This window comes from Melozone crissalis, unplaced genomic scaffold (genome assembly GCF_028551555.1).
Source record: "Melozone crissalis strain CALT ecotype California unplaced genomic scaffold, PUWL_Pcris_2 ptg000008l_1, whole genome shotgun sequence".
Taxonomy (NCBI): domain Eukaryota; kingdom Metazoa; phylum Chordata; class Aves; order Passeriformes; family Passerellidae; genus Melozone; species Melozone crissalis.
This window is the reverse complement of record NW_026535786.1, coordinates 6581098-6604899: the sequence shown is the minus strand read 5'-3', so window position 1 is coordinate 6604899 and position 23802 is coordinate 6581098. Positions and strand designations below refer to the sequence as shown.

The window sequence follows — 23802 nt, the reverse complement described above, 5'->3', positions numbered from 1 at the left end:
TGATGACTGATAAAAGCAGTCGTCTACCAGCAAGGCTAAAGTTTCCTCTGCCAATATTTTGCCCAACATAGGCTTCTCTAATGGATGATTAAGGGGAAATTTGCTTTGGTAGAATAAAAAATTAGATGTTTATGGTTTTGGGTTGCTGAGCAATCATGCTCTGTAGGAGGGGACTTTTCTTTACGCTTCCTGAAGGCCTATCAAATTATACCATGCTTTTTTGGAGGGAGAGCATTTACAGTTTAACTCCATTAAGCTGCATTTCTAGTTTAAAATTACAGTAATCAAATAGAATCATAGCATGATTTGGGTTGAAAGGGACCTTAAAGACCATTCGGTTCCAATGCCCCCACCATGGGCAGGGACACCTCTCACTAGATCAGGGTGCTTTGAGCATTGGCTTTCCCACAGCTAACCCTTACATGCTTGGGCAATGTTTGTAAATTCCTCCTGTGTAGCTGTCCCTGTATCCACCCCGTGTGCTGCATTTTTGCAAACAACATGTTGTGCCAGTGATCAAGCATCACACAGCAGCATCTGCCCAGCAGATCAGAGTTTTTTAGAAGTTCAAGTTGCATCTTTCCTTCACTCCTGTTTTATCTGTTCTTTATACATTGAATCAGTAAGGTTGGAACAGACCTCTAAGATCATTCTGTCCAACCATGAAACCAGAACTGCCAGGTTCACCACTAAACCATGTTCCTGAGCACCACACCTGCACACTTGTTAAACTGTTCCAGGGACAGTGATTCCACCATTTCCCTCTTCTGCAAGATAGTTTCCATCATGCCTTTTTTATGCTCTAATTGGTTAACATACATGAAATATACATGTAAGCTGAAATTATTAACATCCCTCTGTTCTGTTCTTGCTCTATTCATCTCTTTAATGTTGTATGTGGATGGTTCCACATGCATCTCTACAGTATACTGAAGGTACCTTGGGTAAATTTCCTTTAGTCCTTTGAGGGACTACAGGCAACTTGCTCATTAATCCATTATCTAAGACCTCATCAGTCACACTTTTCAACTCTTTTTTTCTTCAGTGGCACAGCTACAGTGGTTACATCTCACATCTTTCAACCCTTCACAGCCATGCTTTTGTGTCTGTCTGCAACTCAGAGTGAAAGGTACTGGATTTTGGCTGTCTAGGGGACAGGCTGAAATTCCCAAACCTAGAGGATGTTTGTTGTGATTGTAGTCACAGATATATATTATTTGGGAAGGGGTGAGTGAGAAGCAAATTAGTAAGTTGCCACTGCTCAGTACTTGTTCCCTAGAGGAAAATTTTGAAACAATAGTCCATCCCTTGATATACATTTCCACTCTTCCAGTCCACTTGTGCATTTCAAATTAATTTTTCTAGATTAATTTGGATTCAGTCCTGTCTGCATTTCAGAGAGAATGGGGTTACACTTCCTTAAAAGATTACTTTATTCAGGTTGTTGCATCAATATGCAAATAAATTTAAAATTTAAATAATGCACTTTTATCAGTGATGGATTTTAGTGTTACAAGAATTCTGCAAAGTTGAATAACATCACAACTCATTTTGATATAAGAAAAGCATCACAATAAGTTTTCATCCATTCAGTGATCTGGCCAGTTCTTCAAATTTCATAAGACATCAGTTAAAGCATAATTAAACCATCATGAATGTCTTCTGCTTCTGGTCTCTCTTCTCCAACAATTCACTCCTCAAGAAATAATTAAGTGGGATGAGGAAACAGATTAATTTTAACTACTTGAAAACATACTTTCTACAGTTAATACAATGTATAAATAATGCTGTTTCTTCCAGATTCATCTTAACTAGAAATGAAATGCTTGAATTGCAGCAAAGCATGGTACAGTGATAGTTGCCATGTTTTAATGTTCTGATTTTTTCTGGCTCTCCCAGACCTTTTTAATAATAAATCTTGTCCATGCTGTCACATCACTCCTACCTTATTTTAAATCCTCACCCCTGTCCTTATGCTCTGTGGGCAGGAGATAATCTCATTTTATTTGGTAATCTCATTTTATTTGTAAACCTCTAGGTTTTGTTTCGTAAAACTCAGGGATGAGCTGCTGCTCTTAATGACAGGGAGCAAAATAAGTGAGCTTTGAGATAATCCCATTTGGTGACCGTCTGTGAAGAGGGTAATGCATTTTTTAGGACTTTCCCAGTATTTGGTTTATTGTGTTATTTGTGCAGCAAATGCTGTTATTTACCTCTTTTTTATCTCTTAAGGGAAAGAGTAAGAGACTTCTTTCCATGACACCATTTTTAAGTGAAGTATTGATTTATTTTCATTGATCTCACTGCTTAGTGTTTAGGGAATTGATGTTGCCATTCAGCAACATAGCACACTCTTGTTCTCCCTCAAGTCAATACAGAGCAGGTCAAACCTTGAACCACCACTTTCCATTCTGAATAGTTTTCAGTGTCACTCAAGGAGAATTCTTGGTCCAAGTAGAGAATTTGGCAGTATGTATAAAAACATTGTTGATTGATGGGGGGAGAAACTGGAACTGACTTTGCTAAAATGCTGACAGCATTTTCCAAGGTGGCTGTAGGAAGAGGCAACCATCAGGGTGAGGATGCAGAGGCAGGGAGCAGAACTGACTCAGATATTACCTGTAGAACTGATTCAAATTCCAAGCCATTTTACAAGCTACAAGAGCCCAGCATCTCATAATGGTCCACAGAGGGTGATCCAAGGCACCTAACTTAGTTACATAAATTCTGTGTACAGTAAATGCAAGTGTTGAGTAAGGAATTCAGTTTTGCTGTGCTAAGCAGGGACTTTGGCCAAATGCATTCCTAATGGAGCTCCCTTACAGAGCACAGCAACACCTTAGGGATGGGCTGAGTTCAAACATCCTGCCCTAGATTGAGTTTATGTAAAAAACTAAATGCTGGAATATATCTGAACTCTCACTCTAGCTGAAAGCCTGGCTTTAATCTCTGTATTAGGTGCCAACTCTTCAGGAATTTGAGACCAAAGTTCCACAAATGAGGATAGGCACTTTATTGAGCAGCAGTGTTGTTTAAAATGTAAGAGGAAGAAATGGTGGTGATGGTGATGTTCCTCACATTTAGCAAAACAAGGCAAGAGCATATCCCTTTTCCCTTTCTAATTGCTGTTTCAGTCAAAGCCAGTCCAGAATCACCGATGACAGTCAGGGCAGCTCAATCACCACTGCATTCCTCAGACTCCAGCCTAGGGGTCACTACCAAATTCTTTCTCCCAGACTTTCACCATCCTGACCCCTCAGTCACTGTGCTCTGGTGTTTGAGACAACTTATGGAGCTGAGAAAGTTCTAGATTTGTATTCCATCAGTGTGCTAAGGAAACTGCATTTATATCTCCCACTTCCTCAGTCAATTGTGTAGCAAAATATTGAATTTCTCATGTTCCAGTAAGTGTCTAACCACTAGACTACTAGAAAAAGGTAAATATCATGTCTGTGTTGAATGGGAATGATCTCTCCTGTTGAGTCTTTTTGCATTCACTTTTGTATATATGTTAGGTGTTTGTAAATTACAGTAAGATTTAAAGATAGGGTTAAATGTAGTCTGGATGTTTCCCTGCCTTAATGTGAATTCCATTAAATGTTTAAGTGAGAGAAAGAGACATCCAGCTTCTCATGAATTTGTGAGACTAAATGTAGTATAAAATACCCGGTCCATTGAAGGGAGTAGAAACGCTGAATTTTGCAGTAGGCTGTGGTGCTTAAAATCCATCATGTTCATTCTAGGCATAAAAATGATCAGTCTGAATCTTACTTTCAGCTTTGAGCAACCTATCAGTGTCCAGTAAGTTTTATCATAGACTGTATTCAATACCTATTGCCTTACTGTACTCCAAGTGACTATGTTGGCTATGAAAGAGGTGAGATTAGATATGGTCCTAATTTTCAGGATCATCTGAAGCTTTCTGAATAGCACCCATCAAGTAAGTCCAAAGCAATTGTAATCCCAGCAATAGCTACAGCTAAAATAAATCATATGCCAGCCTGGAATTTCACATTGCTGGAACTGGCATTTTCTTTTTAAGAAGCCCTTAAAGTAGGAGGCCATTTTAAAGATAATATCAATGGTTAGCATAGAAAATATCATAGCCAATTTGTGAGCCACAGTCATGTGAATTAGTTCATTTCACTCTAAAAGAGGATTTCCACCTGCTGCAATATGATATGTTAGATATGGCTTTTCCTCACAAACAAAATGATCTTGTTTCTAAAAATATGTTTCCATGGCACAATTCTTTGGGTATGACTGTGGAAGCCAGATAATCTTGCACGCCACTTTCTACCCAGAGCCTTGATTGCTCACACGGCACTGCTTGCTTACTCCCAACTCCTCTTTTGGAGCAAACTAACTGGTTTCCTTAGAGGCTAAATCCCTTTTGACTGGATCCCTCTGTATGATGCAATCTCACAGACTTTTACTGTAGGAGATGCCTATACACCCTCATCCCACTTGTTTAGGACATTAGCAGCACTACTCTGCTGTCATGCTGTACAACGTGGTTTGTGGGGCTACAACCTTCTGCTTCCATTACTTCAGCCACTTTTCAGAAGAGGAACACCACAGTAATTACCTGATCATTCCTCAGGGCCAAAGGTTGTGAGGGGCTCAAAACCCGGTGCTGAACTTTGTGCTTGATATATGCAAGAGGGCACTAACCATGGACACTGAGGTTGCAAACTGATTGTCCATACTGAGCCCTGTCTGGTGCAGATATGTCTAGCTGTGCAAATGCAGTCTAGCAATGAGGCATCTGCACCCTTTCATAATTAACTTATTTTTACAAAGTGTCCTGATTCAAGAGGATCTTCAAGACAACTGTCTCGGTCTAGAGGAAATTTGGTAGACAGTGAAACCATGCATGTGTTATGTTGATTCAGAAACGTCAGGGTAATTTTACAGAGATGTCAAGAGTTATAAGAGCTGCTTTTTTTCCCTCCAATATAATTATTTCACATATGTCCAACACATTCTGTTCCATCTCTGTCTTGTGAGGATCAGTTTTGTGACATTTATAGTAAAGATGTACTGTTGTTTCTAATTTTGCTTCTCTTCAAAATTCTGCAGACATTGCAAAAGATCCAGCAGCTGTTGCTTTAAAATGCAGATAAGTAGGACACTATGCCACTCACGGGCGCCATCATTACAGACCCATGTTACTGTTTTCTGTCAGCTAGGAGTTAATTACTTCATTTTTCACCCTGTCAATCATTTCTAGAAAGACAAGAACAAAGATATCTTTAGGGCATACAAGGCATTTTTTTCTCCAAGTCATTTTTTCATCATTTTTTCACATGAACATTATGATGAGGTTTCTCTTATTTAGTTTATAATGAAGTGTAAGCAGAGGAAAATATTCCTTAGAACATTTCTTTAGATGTTGTTGCTGCAGCATTTATTAACATCCAATTATAAAGCTTTCTTTTCCCTAGAAAAGAAACCTTTTTCATAATGTTCACAAAACAGTTTTTGGGAAATTTCTCTTCTGTTTATATCTTTACCCAAAGGCGAAGGGACCTAGTTTTGTGCTGTGAGAATTTCTCTAAAAATGAGGGATATTTGGATTAACTGCAAAAAGAAATAAGGTACTGTATGAGGACATTAGATGTATTTAACAATTTGGTTAAAATCCTAATATTTCTGTGGTGGGTTAGCAAGATATGCATACATCCACAATCTTGTAAACTGAGCCATATTTATGCAGGTTGTTTTAATATTGTAGGCTCTAAGCCTTGTGCCAGTAAAATTCTGTAACAAACAAGCAAAATTTAGTTTTGCTTTGAAACACTGAATTATTCCATAACATTTGTGTTTTTAGGAGTATTCAGTGCTCTTAAATCTGGGATGTGTTCTCAATCCTTTCATTCAGTGTAATCATGGGACCATAGAAGAGCTTGGGTTGGATGAGACCTTTAAAGGTCATCCAGTTCAATCGCCCTGCAATGAGCAGGGACATCTTCAGCTTGATGAGGTAGCTGACCCTGAAACACTACTGATAGTGGAAATCCAAAAGATTACTCAAAATAATTTCAATAAAATTATTTAAAGTGATTTGATTTCAAATTCTTAATAACTGTGCCAAGACTTTCAGAGAAAAAACCCATGCCTTTAAACCTAAACATCAGAGGAAAGAAAAAGGGAAGGGCATATTATGAAAGAAGTGTTTTGATAATAATATAAAAATAGTTGTATCTACCTCTCAATTAGCATTTCTCGTATCTCTAAGCTTTCTCTGAAGTAACAACTAGGTGAAGAAACAGATATATTGACAATGACTTGCATAGCCTGAAGAAAATTACTGTCCCTAGGAGTGGATCTTGGCTGCCTATGGGCAGCCGTATCACATTTGTACAAATGGGGTTTCAGCTTGAATTCCTAAGCTGGATTCAACAAATAAGGCAGGATATAAACATAAAAGTTGTCTTTCATGCAGGTTTTCACAAGCCAGAAAGCAGCTGATTTGAGGTCTACAGCTCAAACACAAGCCCTGGTGCTGTAGGGTGGATGTGTAAAAGCAAACATGATCACCACACTCAGGTGGACCCCAAAGGTCCTTCCCAACTATTGTTCTGCTTCAGATAGCGTCTGATGGCAGATCATCTGCAACTATTAAAATAGCTCTTGATGGATTTTTCTCTTCCTTAGAAGATTTTTTTAGACCTATTTAAGTTTTCAGAGTCCACAACACCTACTTGTGAATTGCATGCTGTATATCATCTGTTCGTGGCTAAGTTACACTTGCCTCCATTTCTTGGGAACAAGAGTTCCCTATTCCTTCTTTCTTGAGACATGTCATTTCATTAATTATATTATTCTTTTTTCTTGGTCATCTCTTTTAAAGCTGAGGAGGCTTAGTCTGTGTAGTCTGTTTCTGTGAGAAAATTGCCCTTATTGGCCTTTTTGTTCCTTTTTTGCCTTTTCCACATCTTCTTTGGGATGAAAGGATCAGGACTGTCTGTAGAGGTGTGTGGGTGTCTGTATCATGGTATTATAACAATTATTTATCAATTTGCTTAAATGACATGTACAAATTTGCCTTTTTCACTAATGCCAAGCACTGAATTCATGTTTTCCTAGAAAAATATTAAAGTCTCCAGCACTTCTGAGAGGAGCAGTTGCTTATCCAGTGTATATCAGTGTATATCAGTATATCAGTTGCTTATCCAGTGTATATCAGATTGACTGAGGACTGATACTCCCTGTGCTTCCTTTTGCATTCATTCACAATGAATTCCACAGAATCGTGGAATAGTTTGGATTGGAAGAGAGGTTAAAGATCATCTAGTTCCAGCACCCCTGACATGGATAAGGAGACTTTCCACTACACCAGGTTACTCAAAGCCACCCACAACCAGAAATGTTTCACCACCTCAGCACCTTCATCATAAAAAATTTCTTCCAGTCTAAACCTGCCCTCTTTCCAATTAAACCCATTACCCCTTGCACGATTGCAACAGGCCCTGCTAAACAGTCTGTCCCCATCTTTCTTATAAGCCCCTTTCAAGTATTGAAGGGCCACAGTGACAACTCCTTGAAGCCTTCTCTTCTCCAGGCTGGACAACCACGACTGCCGCAGCCTGTCCTCACAGGAGGGGAACCCCAGTCTCTCCCTGTCTTCATGGCTTCCTCTAGATTCACTGCAACAGCTCTTTGTTCTTCTCATGCTGGGGACCCCAGAGCTGCATGCAGCACTCCAGGTGGGGTCTCATGAGAGCAGAGGGGCAGAATCCCCTCCCTCAAATTTGGTCACACTCCCTCACATCTGGTCACACTTCTGGTGATGCAGCCCAGGACACAGTTGGCTTTCTGGGCTATGAGTGCACATTGCCAGGTGGATCTGCAAGTGTTTTGTCATCCAGTCACTGGACATCTTATAATTCTTTTGTAAATCTTCTGAGTCAATTTTTGGTTTTTCTGCCCTTGATACTTCCATGTCTCTAGTAAATATTATTGCCTCATTTTTCATCACCTTTTCTAGATTACTTACAGGATTTAGTCCCTTGTGAAAATTCTTTATTAACCCTTTCTTTGTATCCTTTAAATACTTATGAATCCTTCACTCGCAGACCACTAGTTTATATTAGTCTATACATTTCATGACATTTTGGTAAGGAAGTCTGTTGTAAGTTTTCTGGAAATTCACATGATATTCATGGTCAGTGAGATTTGTGTTCCTAAGGAAGTTAAGTAGATCTACCCATTTCTCAAGTCATATTTCATTTATTTGCCATCTCCCTTTAAAAAACTGGCTCAGTGTTTTCCATTTCCACTTTTGAGTCATTCATCTCATCCTGATAATTTATTGCTATTCATTTTATTGATTTGTTATTAAACTTTTTCTACTGACACATCAAGTGCAGATGGTTCCGTTGATTTGACAGCTCTGAAAGGCTCTTCTGTGGGTTCATCCTGAAACACATTCTGTAGTTGATTGTAAATAATTCATTTAACTTTATTGGTATGGCCTTTTCTTTCCTCAGCTCTCTTATTATACCCCAATGCCCTGTGTAATTGGTATTTAGTTTCTGAATGCTGCACAGACCTTACTGTAGTTATCCTCAGGATCCTCCCTCATGGCGAGGAAATGCCATCTATCCTTGTTTTGCAAAGACAGAGGCAGGGCCCGAGAGAGACAGACACTTGGTAAGGGATGCTGAGTAATGAAACATTCAGGTTAGCAGCTCCTCAAAAATGCCTCCATCTCTGAGCACAGAACTCCCAAGGAGATGTCTCACTGACTGAAAGGTACCAGCTTGAAGGCAGGAGATGAATTTGGTGCCAGGGCCTGGATTCATGGCAGCAGGTACACTGAGTGTTGAGATACCTACAGCAGCCAGTCAAAAAGGCTAAGGAGTGATGTGTGTGATGCTCTGCCTGCTGGTGGTCTCTGTAATTCAGAGCTGCAAGGCACTCCTTGCTGCCAGCCTTTTTTTTCATGCCCACCTCCTGCTCTATCATTCCTTCAGGCTGATCATACAAGAGCTGCCAACAAGCATTTGAGGAGGTAGAAGAGTTTTCCAAAGATACTGACAGTGATGTTGTAAGGCCAGGACATTTCTGTGGCCTGCTTTGCACCTTGATTGTGACAGGATTTGAGGTGGCACATCCTCTCCTCAGTGTCCCTGCAGAGCATGGCACTGCAGGGCCATCCCTGCCCCAGTGACTGCTGCTCTCTGAACTGGGAGTGGACCCACCCTGGGGCTTGGGCTCACCCTGGAGACTGGCTGCAAGCACAGACATCCCCACTGCAGCAGGCAGGAGATCCCTCAGCCTTGAGTAAGAGGGAGGAACAATACAAACTTAAAAACAAAGCAAGGAAATGAAAAATATCAACCCACCTCCCTAAAGACCAGTACTGCAATGGAACTGGTAATTAGTGGCAGTAAATTATTGCCACAGCTGTGAGAGGTACAAAGATTTTCAAAAGCAATCCTGCTACTGGGAAGATTTTTTAAAAAATTTCCCTCAGAGGCAGTTGCATGCTGCAATGAGGCTTTGCTTAATAAAGGCCTTTCTGATAAAGAGCATAGTGCCTGTATCTACCCTTTGAAAGAAGAGAGGCTCTTGCTATTTAATTCAAAAAGGGGATTTTAAGATACAGAGTTTTGAGATCATAAGATGTGTTCAAAAAAAGACTGGATGTGGCACTTGGTGCCATGGTTTATTTGAGGTGTTAGGGCATGTGTTGGACTCGACCTTGAAGGTCTCTTCCAGCCTAGTCATTCTGTGAATTCTGTGTCACTTTGAATATAAATCAAGTTCCATACAGTCAATTTTTAAGGTGTTTTAAAATTCATTTTTATTTCATCACATTGTACCTTGTACTGACTTGCTTGTTTATATTTTTTTAAATGAAAGTCATTCATTGCAATACAAAATCAGTCTCTTTAGTCTGTCCACTGACTTGGTTCATTTTACAGAGTTTATTGACGGAACTGTAGGGGTACATTGTAGCTGTGGAAAAGAAACATTTCTGACTTTCATGGAGAAACATGTATTTCCTTAGCTCAATATTTGACAGGAAATATTAGGTTAATGAGACAGAGACAGAAGGAAAACTATTTAAAATATAGGCTTTGCACTGCTAGTTGGATGATGTATTAAACAAACAAACAGAAGCTGATCCTGTAAGGCCAGAGTGGTGAACACTAGAACTGGACATAGGGAAAATGTTTGGATATTTATGTATTAAAATGATTTAAGGAATACACACTTGAGAACCAAGTGCTTTGGTCAATTTATAGAGTTAAGGCAGATTCATTTCAAAGGTGGTTTGAAACTCCTATTTCCACTATTTCTGTTTAATTCAACCCAGCCCTTTATGTGCTATAACAGTGTTCATGTTGCTGAAGTAATATTAATTAATCTTCACACACAGCCCTTGATAGAGGGACACAAGGGTCAAAATTTATTTCATATAACATTGACACATGCATGGAAACTCCACAGCTCCACAGTAATTGTCCCTCCCTGACTTCCATGAGTTTCCCCAGCTCCCTGGGAAGTCTGGCAGTCTGTGGGTTGTCTGGGCAGCATTCTTGGTGCTGGGAATCACTCTCCCCAACTGACTGATGGGTGAGAGTCATCACCTGCATGCAGGGAAAGCTGTCAGCAAATTGAAGAGTTCAACCCAATTCTCCTTAAGCATAATTTTCATAATTTGTCACTCACAGATATTTCTAGTGCTTGATTTTTGTTTTTCTAAGTGGATTGCTTTATTTGTTTTTTTTAAACATTGAACATTTTTCCACATCCTTTTACCTGTCAGCACTAATGCAAGCCATGCAGACAATTTCAGTTTCTCACCTTCTGTACCCACTCTCCTCTCTAAAAGTAACATCAGTTTTCTCTTGCAACTACCCTGGTTCATAAGAAAGGTGCATCTAGCTGTGTGTCCTTCCTGTGACAAGTGTCCTTTCTGTGGTGCTGGTTAACAGCAGATGTTTAGGGAGCTTATAGGGAACAGGGCACATATGGTCTGATCCTCTCCCCGCTGTTCACCACAACCTCCTCCAAAGACAGCAACCTCGCTCAGCCCCTGAATAAATCACACACTAAATTGCATTGCTGTTTCCATGTTTGAAGTGAAAAAGTGAAGTAAAAAGGAAGTTCCTACAGCTTGTAAATGAGGTTACAAAATGCTAAAAATTCTAAGAATTGGTCCAGGCAAAAAACTTGTTGATGAATATTTCAGTCTTGTACACATCAAGTGAAAGAAAAACATCTCTTCAGTCACAGACATTTGTTTGTTCGCTTTCTTGCTTGTTTGTTTTTCTACAACTCCCTGGCATGTCAGAATAATAATAATAAAAAAAAAGAACTTATTTTCGGTCCCTATTCTGTCATTCTGTAAGACCCAATTCATTTAAATGGCATGGGTTTTGTATAAGCACATTCTAAATGACAGTGTAATTTATACTTCAGGCTTTTCTGACAAAATGTGTAGCTTCAATTGATGCTTCTATTGAAATCAAAAACATTTCACTCTTTGTGTTCAATTTACCCATCACAGCAATCAATATAGCCACTTTACCACATTTTCTGAGCACTTCACAATACCCTCTTTGTGTATTCTTATTTTACCATTAGGAAAATGGACACCAAAGCAGAGAACTATTCACACCATATGTATCAGCCCATTTTTCTGATCTAATGTAAATGCTTAGAATTATTCCTTTCCCATAGGTACTTAGCTCTCTCCATTACTCTCCAGGGAGTTCAGATTTCTCTAAGAGTATCTGCATTGCACCTAATTTGTCTTCCCAAAATACAAAAAAAAGAAAGCCATCTCTACTGTAATTCCATGTCTATACCAGGAATGCCTACTCTGCCCAAGGATGGCTCAGCCACTCAGCGCACTGGAGCTCCCAAACCACCTTCAAGTGATTCAAGATTTTTGCAGTGCATGATTTGGTGCATGATTCTGAAGATCACCTGAAATTGTACACAGCTTGAGCATCTCTGTACCATCCTCAGTTACCTTCATCAAGGCACTCTTAAGGAAAGTGAAGTATTCTTGTCCTCTACAGAAAGTGCTCTCAGACACCAAAGTATAATTTTATGCAGAATATATATTAAAAATTCTTGATATTCCCAAAGTGATAAATATGGTCCAAACTCCCATGTCTGACTGTATTTTATACTTCAGTCCTTCTATAGATATAATAGGTAGGTAATTTAGTTTGAAGGAGATCATTCTGATGTTGCAAGTCCAGCACCCCTCTCAAAACATGGTCAGCTTCAAAATTACTTCAAATTGCTCAGGACCTTGTCCAGGTGAGTTGCTAGTATCTCCCAGAATTTCAGAACCTCTATGCTGCCTGCACCAAGGCTCACCATCCCCCTGGTGAGATTCTGTCCTCTCCCACGTGTTCAGAGCAGCTCCATGGGTGAGGAACTGATCCCCAAATAATGCAAATGTGAACATGGTCCAATGCAGTCCCTTATTCCTACATGGTTTTACCAAGGACTGGTTTTTTTTAGAGAAGTTATTGTTTGTTTTCTCTTTTGGGAGTATGGGATTTGCACCTGCCTCTTACAGTGGAAACAAGACTTGACCTCATGCATCTTCCTTGTTAAGGACAAGGTTTGTTTTTCTTTTGGAGGCTTTTCTTCCGCTGAAGTGGAATGGAATGAAAGATAATATTTTAGTTGGAAAGGACCTGAAGGGATCATCTAGTCCAAAAGCCTGACCAGTTCAGGGCTGAACACAAATTAAAGTATGTTTTTGATGGCATTGTTTCTTAAACACTGACATTGACCAGCTCTCAAGGAAGCCTCATCCAATACCTCAGCAGGGCCAGCAAGCACAATAATATTGAGGAAATCTTTGGATCAGCTCATGGTTAACATGACACACGAAGACATGCTTATAAATTCATCTCTTCTACAACTTTCCCAGCTACAAAACCTTTTTGTAGGGGCACTCTTCAATGTCTTTAAAATAGAGAGGAAAGATGCCAGCATAACCTATAAGCCAGTGAAGGAGTTACTGTTCATTTATAGCTGTCAGAGACATAAACTGGGATTTTTTACCATTTTTGCCTCAGTCTTGTGTTTCCTGCACACCCATATATAACATTAACCAGCTTGACACATTCATTTGGCTCAGGCTTAGGAAATGGTAGTGGTTTATGATGTTCCAAACTGAGTTTTACATCCTGAAATGTGCAGTTAATTTCCTTAAAACAAATTCATAGAAATTATTATCCTAGGAGGAGTATTAGAAAAGCAACTGCACCTGTGAATTATTTTCTAGTTAATAGAGTGTGTCATGGCATAGTTAGGTCTAAGTACATATAATCTGTTTGAAATTGGTCAGATTACTCAAATGCTAAACAAAATTTGGCTTAGGAGCCTGACTCAAAAGATGGCAAGCTTCACTTTGCCGAAACTTAAGCTTTTAAACATAACTTTTAATGAATATTTCCCATGGAAATTAAATTGCTGAATGGAAGTAAGGGTTCGTGGTTGTTCTTTTTTTTGGTTTTTTTTGTTGTTGTTGTTTTTTTTTTGGTTTTTTTCTGCAGGACAGAGGAATGTCGTAAAAACCAGGTAAACTTAGGCCAGTATAGATAGAAATTTGTAATGGCAGGGGGAGGGGGGGGGAGAACAATCTGGTTTTCCTGGAAGACTTGGTTTTAGGCCTTTTATTACCACAAGACTCAATTCAAATGAAGATAATAAAAGGAGAGGTCCTAGTTTAGTTGCTTAAGTCAGGAATTACATACAGAATGCGGAGTATCAGTATAGACAACCTCATCAAAGCTCTGAGCTTCATTCATGGCAGCAGGAACTTATCCTGGTTCCTGGTTTCTCCTAGCTCCCAGCACCATCCAGGAGCAAGCAACCAAAGCACTTCTGTTACTGCACCAGACCTTCGTCTTGTCAGCCTCAGGGCAGCTTAAGGCAAATTCTGTCAAACTTAAAGCTGCTTAGGGTAATGTTTTCAGAGTGACTTAGCAAATCAAAGTCTAATCTTCATTGAAAGTCTACAAAACCCTGTCTCAGATGTGCTTAATTTACCTTTAAAAATGGGATGCACGAACTTCTGAAGTTACCTTTAATCCTGCTTTTGAGCACATGTGAGCCTGGGCTCCCAGGGAGGAGGGTGTGGATAACGCAATGGAGTGAATGAGGAATTGCAGGGAGCTCAGTGCAGTGTGCAGGGAGTTGTGAGAAAACAAACCTAATTTTTTGTTTCACAGAGAGAAGATAAGAATTTTAGTGTCACCCTCTTGCAGCTCTATTTCAAAAATGTTAAAATCGATATTGCTGCTGTTAACTGTTTTGGGTAATAGTGGTCAATCAGCACTTTTATAGTCACAGTACATTTGTAAAGAAAATTAACAACCAGACGCACAGTGAGACCAACAAATCTAATAATTAAGAAGAAGTAACAGTCACATTGTTTTGACACTGATGAGGTGACACCAAAGACCATTATTTTAATTTTTAATTTTTGTTTGTTTGTTTCTGCTTTTGAATATTCTGGCATCTTATTTTCAAGCTTTTTTTTTTTTTTCTGTGAAGAGCATACAGTTGTGAAAACTGATGTTGAATTATTTATTTGACTCAAGAAGATGGAGATTTATAGAAAATATCACCTACTAGAAAACATTCTACCCAATCACAGAATAAAACTTCACAGGATAAATCTCTTTGTGGTAAGTGTTGAAAGACAGGAGTTCAAGGAATCCACTGGTTGACCAAATAGAATTGGTTGACCAAATAAAACATCTCATAGTTGCTGCTCTTCCAGGCAAACTTTCTCTGTTACTTCTGTTACAGTTTAAACAATTTCAGTTGAGTTCACCTCAGGCCTTGATTCACCTGTGGCATTGATTTTTCTAGAGTTCCACCATAAAAATCTGACATCTTTAGAGATTTCATGTTTGGCCTTATGAAGCAGAAGTTATGTAGAGACATCTGACCTTTGTACCATAAAAATTCATCTTTAGATTTCAATTGCATTTGGACTGTTACAAAATTACTCTTCTTCAAAAGTCATCCTTTAAAGAGATAAATTTAAACCCAGAAATTAATTACATTGCTTCCAATTGAAGTCTATGCGAAAACCCAAAGAAAGGACTCATTCTATAGGCAACCTCCTCTTGCTGATTGAGTAAACTCGTAATGAGTTCCTCAAGTTTTGACCTAGACATGAAAGGTTTTCATGATTTTTCAAACAGCTGCATTCAGCAGAGTTTATGGATTTAGTACATTTCTCCACATTACAGGATAATTAATTTCCATAATAATTTTCACTGTTTTTCTACAGTATAGCTCCTGTTTGAATGGGGTTTCTCATTATCTCAGCAGAACCTACTCAGTCAACACAATAACAATGGAAATCCAAATTGTGACTCTTTCACTGTCAAAGGACAGCATGAAGGCCAAGCAGAAACCATTCGTGAGAAAGAGCTGTTGCAAACAAATATCTTGACTTTTCTTTCCATAATGCCCTCTCTCCTCAGAGCAGCCAATGTTCTATCTCATTAATACTTTCTCTGAGTTTTGCTTGTCTGCACTTTTTCACAGCTAGAGAACAATCTTTTTTTCCAATAGCAGTTTCTAAAGGCTGGAGTATAAACGGATTTATTATGATATTAACAAATTATTATGATATATTATGATTCATTGTGTTACAATCACCTCCATGATCAAAAAGTCTGTAGAGATCCTCACCTCTTAAAACAGAAGTCAGAATATTCAGATTGACAAGGCTCCAATGTTGATTTATCAGGAGAAAAGAAAAAAAAAATAATCCATTTTGCTGACAAAATTGTCTGAATTGTGGCTGATGGGATGTTTTCTAGTAGTAGAGGCATTGTGCTTAGTCCATCTCTTACAAGTCTTTCTGTCATCATTATGTTCAAATTGTACAAATCATAAATGTGGATCATTTTTTCATAGGAAGGCTTTGTCTTACTTAACTTCTGCAGATGTCTAATATCCTCTTCTAAAAAGAAAAAAAACAAAAGAAACCATCATATATCTGACTGGTAATAATAATTATGTTACCAGTGGGGTTCTTTTTGTGTGCTGAAAATTTCCTTTTGATTATAAACCAGTGGAAGCACAATTAATTATGTGGGCAGCCTGGCCACAATGGAATTTTAAAAGCTGCCAACAGACTCGGGTCATGATTAGATCTAAGAGAAAGCAAATGCAAGCTAGAGGGTATCTGAGAAAACAATTTTAAAAACCCAACTACCCAAAGCAGATCTTCAAGTTCTCTTACAATAGTTAGAACTACTGCAGACCAATTAGTAAAAAATATCTAAATCCAGTGCTTCCTTGCTGTGTATTCTCTAGTTGGTAGGAAGACGCATTTGGGTGCAGGGAGGTATGGCGGTAGCTACAGGCTGTGCTAACAGAGTCATAATTTTCCCTTTCAGTTTCATTGTCTTTGAAAGAAATACCTGATTTTATTTTATGTTTTATTTTATTTTGTTTTAATTTATTTTACTTTATTTTTTCCTGGGGGAAAAAAAATCCCTAAATTAATATTCTCGGACAGCAAATAAGTAACTATGAGAGAGAATGACTTTTTGGCTCCTGTGTAAATCCATGCAACCCACAGGTTGCAATTTCAGGTGAATTACCCAGTAGCTTAGAGTATCCCTGATTTGACATCCACATTTCCTTTCTGGATATGGATAATGTCACAACACAAAAATCTTTGTTGAGAAACTGCACTTGATGCCTCAGAGAGAAGCCAGAGATGCAGTCAAGCAGCAGCTTCACCTAGTCTGTATGGGGAGGAAAAAATCAAACCAAATAATAAAACAGATTTCACATCATTTTGATGCATAATGCACAGGCCAGGTCAAGGTCAGTCAAAAATCATCTAATTTCTTTAGAAGAAACAGCTAAGTACAAACCTGGCATATGTTTTGAGTTTGCTGTGAAATCTGCATCTCATGTACAAGTTTGGGGTTTATTGTGAAATTTCAGCCACAAACTCAGGGGTGCTGAAGAAGCCTTCCAGAATCAACTACAGATCTCCTCTGGAGTTTATCAAAATGCCTAAGGCTAAATTTAATCTGTTCAGACCCAAGGTGATCTCCCCATTTTAAAGCAAACCTCAAAGCTGAGGATCTGGACTACACTGAGTCCAGTGCAGATGTATTTAAAAGCTTCTGCTTACCACAGATGAAACTGGCTGCCAGATTTTCCTAGTCAGTAAATTATGGTAAGGTAAGCATATGCTCCCAGCTTGGTTTCAGATGTTTGCAAGCAGAAGGGGGAATTCTATTTGAGTCTTTTATGCCCTGAAAAATGCCAAAGAAACAAAAAGTACCTTCCGTGAAAGGAATTCCCTTTGTGCAGGCACAGGACAAAGCATGAAGGAATTTCACTTTCTCAAGCCACCTTACAAATCCTGCTGGGAGGGGTTAAAGCCAGGCAAACCTGGGAGTAATATTATTTCTGTCCATGTCCACAACTCAAAGACTGAAGTGTCAGTCCTTGCTCACTGTGAGATATTTTGCCTCTAACACAGTATGTGTATGCTGTTGCGTAGTAAGACCAGGAAAGTGCAACATTTACATTCTGAAAATGTTGACTTACATTTTTCTGTACAAATTTTGCAGAACCCATTTCCTGCACAGAATAGGAGCACTTGCTAAAAACTGAAAAAAAGCCTGTCGGCAACATAGAGATTGGCTCATAAGAGCTGACATTAAACATCATGCTTGGATCTCCAAAATGAGCAGAATATTCCCCAAGGACAAATGGCAGTCCTCTTTCCTGATAAACATCATAAAGAAAATATATCCCTCATCTTCATGAAATTTTTCTGGAACTAACTGCTGCTGTCTCCAATCCTCTTTTTCATTGAGATCCATGACATAACTCTCTGCCAAGTTCCCACTAGGAAGAAAAGAGCAAGGAATTACTTGGACTGAATGGAGAAAATGTTGAATGAAGTAAAGTAATATGATAGCAAGTGGAAAAGGCTTGGATGCAAATGTGCAACGGGATTTGCTGCAGTGGAGGTGCCTTAGGAGCAACTATGCTAACACCCTGAAATGCACATTGACTGGGAGCGTGCCCCATGGCTCTGGGCCTAAACCTACCCTCTCACTAATTTAAAGGCATTTCTCCTTATCCTGTTTCTACATGCGCTTGTTATAAGTCCCTCTCCAGCTTACTTGTAGTCTCTAAGGTGGTGGAAGATTATAATAGTCTCCTTGGAGCCTTCTCCAGGCTGAACAACCACAATTCTCTCAGCCTGTGTTCATAGCAGAAGTGCCCCAGATCTCTGATTATCTTTGTGACCCCTCTGGACTCACTCCATCAGGTCTACATCCTTCTGCTGGGGGTCCACAGCTGGACACAGCTCCTGCCCACCTTATGTGCATCCAAACTGTTGCTGGGAATGGGCCCTGATCAGTGCTAACTTCCAAAGGGAACCTGGCAACCGTGTAGTACTGCTGCACTGCCATGACTGATTTGGGTAACCCAAACTGCCAGTACTGTCCCTCTCAGCAGGGACAAGGCTGAGGGGATGGGCTTCATGAAGAGTCACAACATCATTAAGATAGGGGGGAAAAAAAAGAAAGCAAGAAATAAAATAAAGGCAGGGGGAGGGGAATGAAAGTAAAAAAGTAAAAGAAAAATAAGGCAAAGAAAAGGAAAAAGCAGGAATCATGGTATCTATGAGTGACGGGTCAACATTCAGACATATTTTGTTAAAACTACATTATTGTAGTATACTCCTAATAAAAGCTGTTCTTCCCAACAGTCCCCCGTCCACCCTCTCAGCAGAGGTGACAATGTATGACAATTATCTTTTGCACAGGGGCTCCTGCAGCAGCCTCCAGTCTCAGCAAGCAGCATCTCAGAGCTTCCCAAACCTTCCAAGGAGGGAGAAACCTTTTTTGTATGCTCTACACATAGGATTTACCAGTTCAGCTTCTCCAGATGGAAACAGAGCAGGGAGGAGAAGCTGAAAGTCTTTATTGGTTAGCCAGTATGTGAAAGTTTAACCCTTTTAATAGCATCTTAATTGCCTTGCAATGGCTGCTTCGATCAGAGAGCCGCTGTGCTCGCTGTTGTAGCTATAGCAATGAATAACATTAGCGTTTCTTTCATCTTCTTCTAATTTTTTTCTTCAAGCTGAGCCTGCAAGTGGGTGGAAATGCATTTATTACTGAGCGCAGAAAAGACAGCTATGAAGCTTGGGGTCTGATTCTGACTATGATGCTGTCTAAAACCAAGCAAATGATTAAACCTCCCTGCACTGGATTTCCCCATCTGTAAAAAAAGAATAGGGCAGGGGCAGGATAGATGTGGTGAATGAGGAGAATAACATCTATCTCCCTTAGGATGATGCTATAAAACCTGATGTCCAAGAATCCCTGTTCAAAGAGAGAAATATCCTTTAGTGGTGCATATGCAGATATGCTGGCAGATCACAGGAGAGTTAGGACTATTTACAGCAGCTGAAAATCTCTCTTGCTGAATGTTGTTGTCATTTCATAATCAAGTGAATAGCAAAGAGCAGTCTGTAAATTTATGTGCAAACTCCCATCTGTGCCAGTAGAAGAACAAGAAAGTAATTTCAGAGATGCAAATAAAGCTGCCACCTGAACTGTACTAAATTATTGGCCATTGATACAGGGGTAGAAGATTTTGGGGTTTTGCACTGAACATATAGAAGCATTCAGTAAAATATATTCCTGTGTTGTAAATGCAGGTATATCCCTTGCTTTGTCAGGAAGATTATGAAGACTACTAACAGTGGTGTTTACAGCATTAGCTGAGGAAGCTAAGAAATTTCTCTGTTAAATTCCCTTTTTTGCTAAGGGATTAGCAAGATCACTTAGTGTTTCTGTACCCTATTTTTTCACGTTACAACTGCTAGTGACAATATAACATGGTGGATGTCAATAGGTTGTCATATATGGGATTGCACTAGGAATTTATTTTCTGTTTTGTTACAGCTAATGTATTTTCTTTGTCAAATATTTATTCCTCTAGCTTCAAAAGTAGGTGTCTTTAGGAATAGAAATTTACTGCACTAGGCAGCTGAGCTTTCAAAAATGCCTCAAATAATGAAGTATTTATGCTAAGTGGAAGAAAAAAAGATACTCCAGTTTTGGTCACCTTCATGCCATGTAGACACCTCACTGCATGTTACACAGTATATTACAGCTTGGGGAAGTCAGTATTTTAATTTCAAACAATTTTTTAGCAATAATTTCAATGCTGTTGTGAAATGCTTGTCTCATGTTTTACAGTGGTGTGGCTGCCTAAAAATGATTAAGAAGCACCCAAGCACAAAAATAAAACCTGTTAGGTTCTGTCCAAATTGCTGGTGGGATTAGTCTAGTGTAATGATCACTTCTGAAGTCTGGAATAACATCAGGGGAGCAAGCCTCGCATATTCTTACTGCCTTTCATGGCAGTACTTGGCATTTGAATGACACTTTTCACTTTCAAGATATTAAACAGTTTTCCTTAAACTAAGGCAAGAACTGAGAACTAAGAAAAAAATAACTTAGGTGTTCATGAAGCTTTGGTGCATATACCTGATGCTTTTGATATTCACACCAGTTCCTGTTGCTGTTTTTGTTATAAGGGAACTAAGCTGACCAAATCATTATTTCATCACATGTGTTAAATTGTTTAGTAGCAAGCTCTGTTACCTGTTCCAGTATTTTAGGCACATCTCATAGTAATCACTGGGTTTAGTGTATTTGTAACTTCAAAATGCATTCTCTATCCTGTGTAACCCAGGGTCCTGTTTGTGAAATGCACTGTCTAGAAGATACTGAACAGGAGTTTTCTGATTCTGGTGTGATCACAATATTGGTGACAGCTCTGAAGTGGAAGTTAAATAATTCAAACTGAATTTCCTTTGTGATAAAATATTGACTACCCCATTTCAAAAGTAGACCAAGTCAGCTGACTTGGAAAAAAAGCTTTACTGACACAGAGAAAACTCTTGGTTTTGTCCTATAGGATGCAAAGAAAGTTTAACAGTGGATGCAAGCAGCTGAGCATATAAAACACCTGAAAGAACAGTGCTTTAGGATGCACTTTTATATGTTGTGAAGAAAAAAATGAGCTGTTAGTGTTCAAGACTGTTAGATAAATGTCATTAAAATGTTGTAAGGTTATTGAGATTATTATTCTTTAATACTGCAGTAAAAGACGCTAAAAATTATTTAAAGCTCAGTACTGTGAAGAACTGCCCAAACAACTCAGGAATAAGCAGCCTCAGCCAGATGAAAGCATATAGTCACATTAGCAAGTTCAGAAAGCTCACTAGCTCTGCTGAGCAGCCCCTCCACTATCTGCAATATTGTGCTTGTGTTTTGGGGAGACACCTCTAATTCATCGCAGAGAGAGAGAGGCACTGTGACATGTCTTCTTGGTTTAGCCCCTCTGGATAATTTTAATAACCCTGTTTCTATTAAACATCTCATTTTGGAAGAGTACTTGTCTGGTCCTGATTGTGCTGATCCTCCTCTAGCTGAAATGATGGTGCTGATCCTCCTCTAGCTGAAATGATGGTGCTCATCTCTCAGAGAGGGCTGTTAGGTGCTCTGTGCAAGTGTGGGTTTCTTGTTGGACTGTGTTCCTTATGTCTTCCTCTCAACTCATAATATTCAGCAAGGGTGCTACTACTTCTTAACTTTCCTTCTGATATTCTCCCTGGCATGACAGAACCTATCTAAGGTGTCTAACATACCCCTTAGTGTGTTATCCTGGTGAAGAAGCTTGCACAAAACAACTAGACTTTGCTGAGCGCTCACCTTGGCTCTGATGAAAGTTTCAGTGCTTGCAGATGGTATCCTGTAAGACTTGGATGTCATTGTCTAAAAACATGAAAGGGCAAAGAAAAAAAGGCATCTTTTTCTGTCTCTTCTGCCCAGTTCCTTTACCAAACAAGAGATCTGGCTACATTCATTTTGTGTCACTTCAGTTGACACTCAACAGATGCAGAGGTGTTATTTTTATATACATCTTCAAAACCAAGCCAAAATAGTGCAGAACTGTGTGGTGTTCATCAGGTAGAAAATTAGAAATGGCATGTCAGTCTCTCAAAGGGACTGGATTTTGCAACCCAAAGTGCCCTCTTAGCCTGAGGTGGTGGGGATGAGTGTGCCCAGGTCTCTCTATAGCCCAAAGTAGTCAACAATGCCTGGAGTAAAGATCTCCACATACTTAATAGCTGGGCCAACAGCCAACCAGCAAAAGTATGTTTTACAGAGCCAGAAATGTTATCAAAGGTGTAAGCTCAAATACAGCTGTAACCAAGACCTGGCTCTTACTTTGAAATGTTTAGGAAAGATCACTGAAGTCAGCTCTCATGTAATTTTCATTTGCTAATGGAGTAATCAACATCTGTAGAGCATCAGCCACAAAATCTTTCATTCAATGAAAAGTGTGCTCAAAAAGTCTCTTGTCTGAGATCTGTAATCTCATTTTAATTAGCAATGCACATGATTACTCCAATCAAAGCAAGTCAGAGGCAAACATTGCCATCTGCATTCATCGTTAACATCAGCCAGCATGATGACAGACTCATTTTAAGTCAATATGTGGGCTCTGAGGTGCAAATGTCTGTTCAAGGACAAAGAATATTGTCCTACTTTCTACTCCTTAACTTTTGAAACACAACCTTCATTTTAGAACTTGCTGAATATGGAGCATTTCCAGTTTGGCATCAGGGAATGTTTTGCATCCGGGATGTGAGAGTCTTGCTTATTCCCTGTAACAGAAGATATTTTCCCTTGTTTTGAGTTACTTAATTATGCCTGGAATCAGGATTGTATGATGTCTGCCCAGTATCCAGCATGGCCAACTGTCTGGTTAGGGGTTTTGAGCTGTTGAACAACTTCCATGGCAAGGTGCACAATTAATCCATGAATTTTTAAGACTATTCAATACGTTGGTAAAACTCTGACCACTGCCTGCTGCCAAGGGCAATACCCACAGGATGGTGTGTTGTGTGCCTGTTTGTATATGCACTGCCAATTCCAGGGATCTGGTGTGATCACTTCATTAAGGATAGGTGTCTAATGACACTTAACTGCTTCTGGATTTATGAGCTTCTTCATCAGATGTCCTCAAAGGAGGCTGTACTTGAGAAGCAGCAGATGACCTAGTACCAGTAAGAGTCCTTTATGAATGTAAATATTTAATAAGATATAGTCAGGTTTTTAAAATAACTTTTCCACTGCTAAGCCATTAAATTTTTCCAAAGGGTACTTGCATTTCAAGAACATTTACCAAAAAAGGAACAAGCATAAGTAAGCTTATGGATTATGTAAAATGCAGCAGTCTTCATCCTCAAAGGGAATTATCTGGGCATTTCTGAAGATGTTAGTACATGACTTTAAACTCTTTAAAAGAAGACATATTTCAAGTAGCATTCTCCCTCCTCCTGAACCAGATTTGCCATCCACAGTTGGTGCATATGAGAGCTTTAAATTATTTTGGTTGCATAGTCACAATTTTGATAACTTATTTTAAAGTTCTCCACCTTATGAGAAGTAGCTTTGAGTGGTTTGTATCTATCCATAAAACTGCTACAACCATTCTTTGCAATTACACTAAAATGCACAGCAATTAATTACATCAAATCCTTCTCACAAAAGTGTTTACCAGTGAAAAGATTGCCATGGCTTTCTTTCTGACAATGAAAGAGTAGGAATTATTAGACGCTTCTTGGAATTTAACTGATGTAACACTTCTGCAGCCAGGATTATGATCATATTATTTTCCCTATAGGAAATAAACATCAGTTCTTTACAGGTATGATCTTTA

The 23802-nt window shown here is 39.1% G+C and overlaps 1 protein-coding gene across 15 annotated transcripts in view; it reads left to right on the top strand.

Moving 5' to 3' along the window:
- Nucleotides 1-23802, top strand: part of DLG2 (discs large MAGUK scaffold protein 2) — a 983561-nt gene that overhangs the window by 908341 nt on the left and 51418 nt on the right. The window lies entirely within an intron of this gene.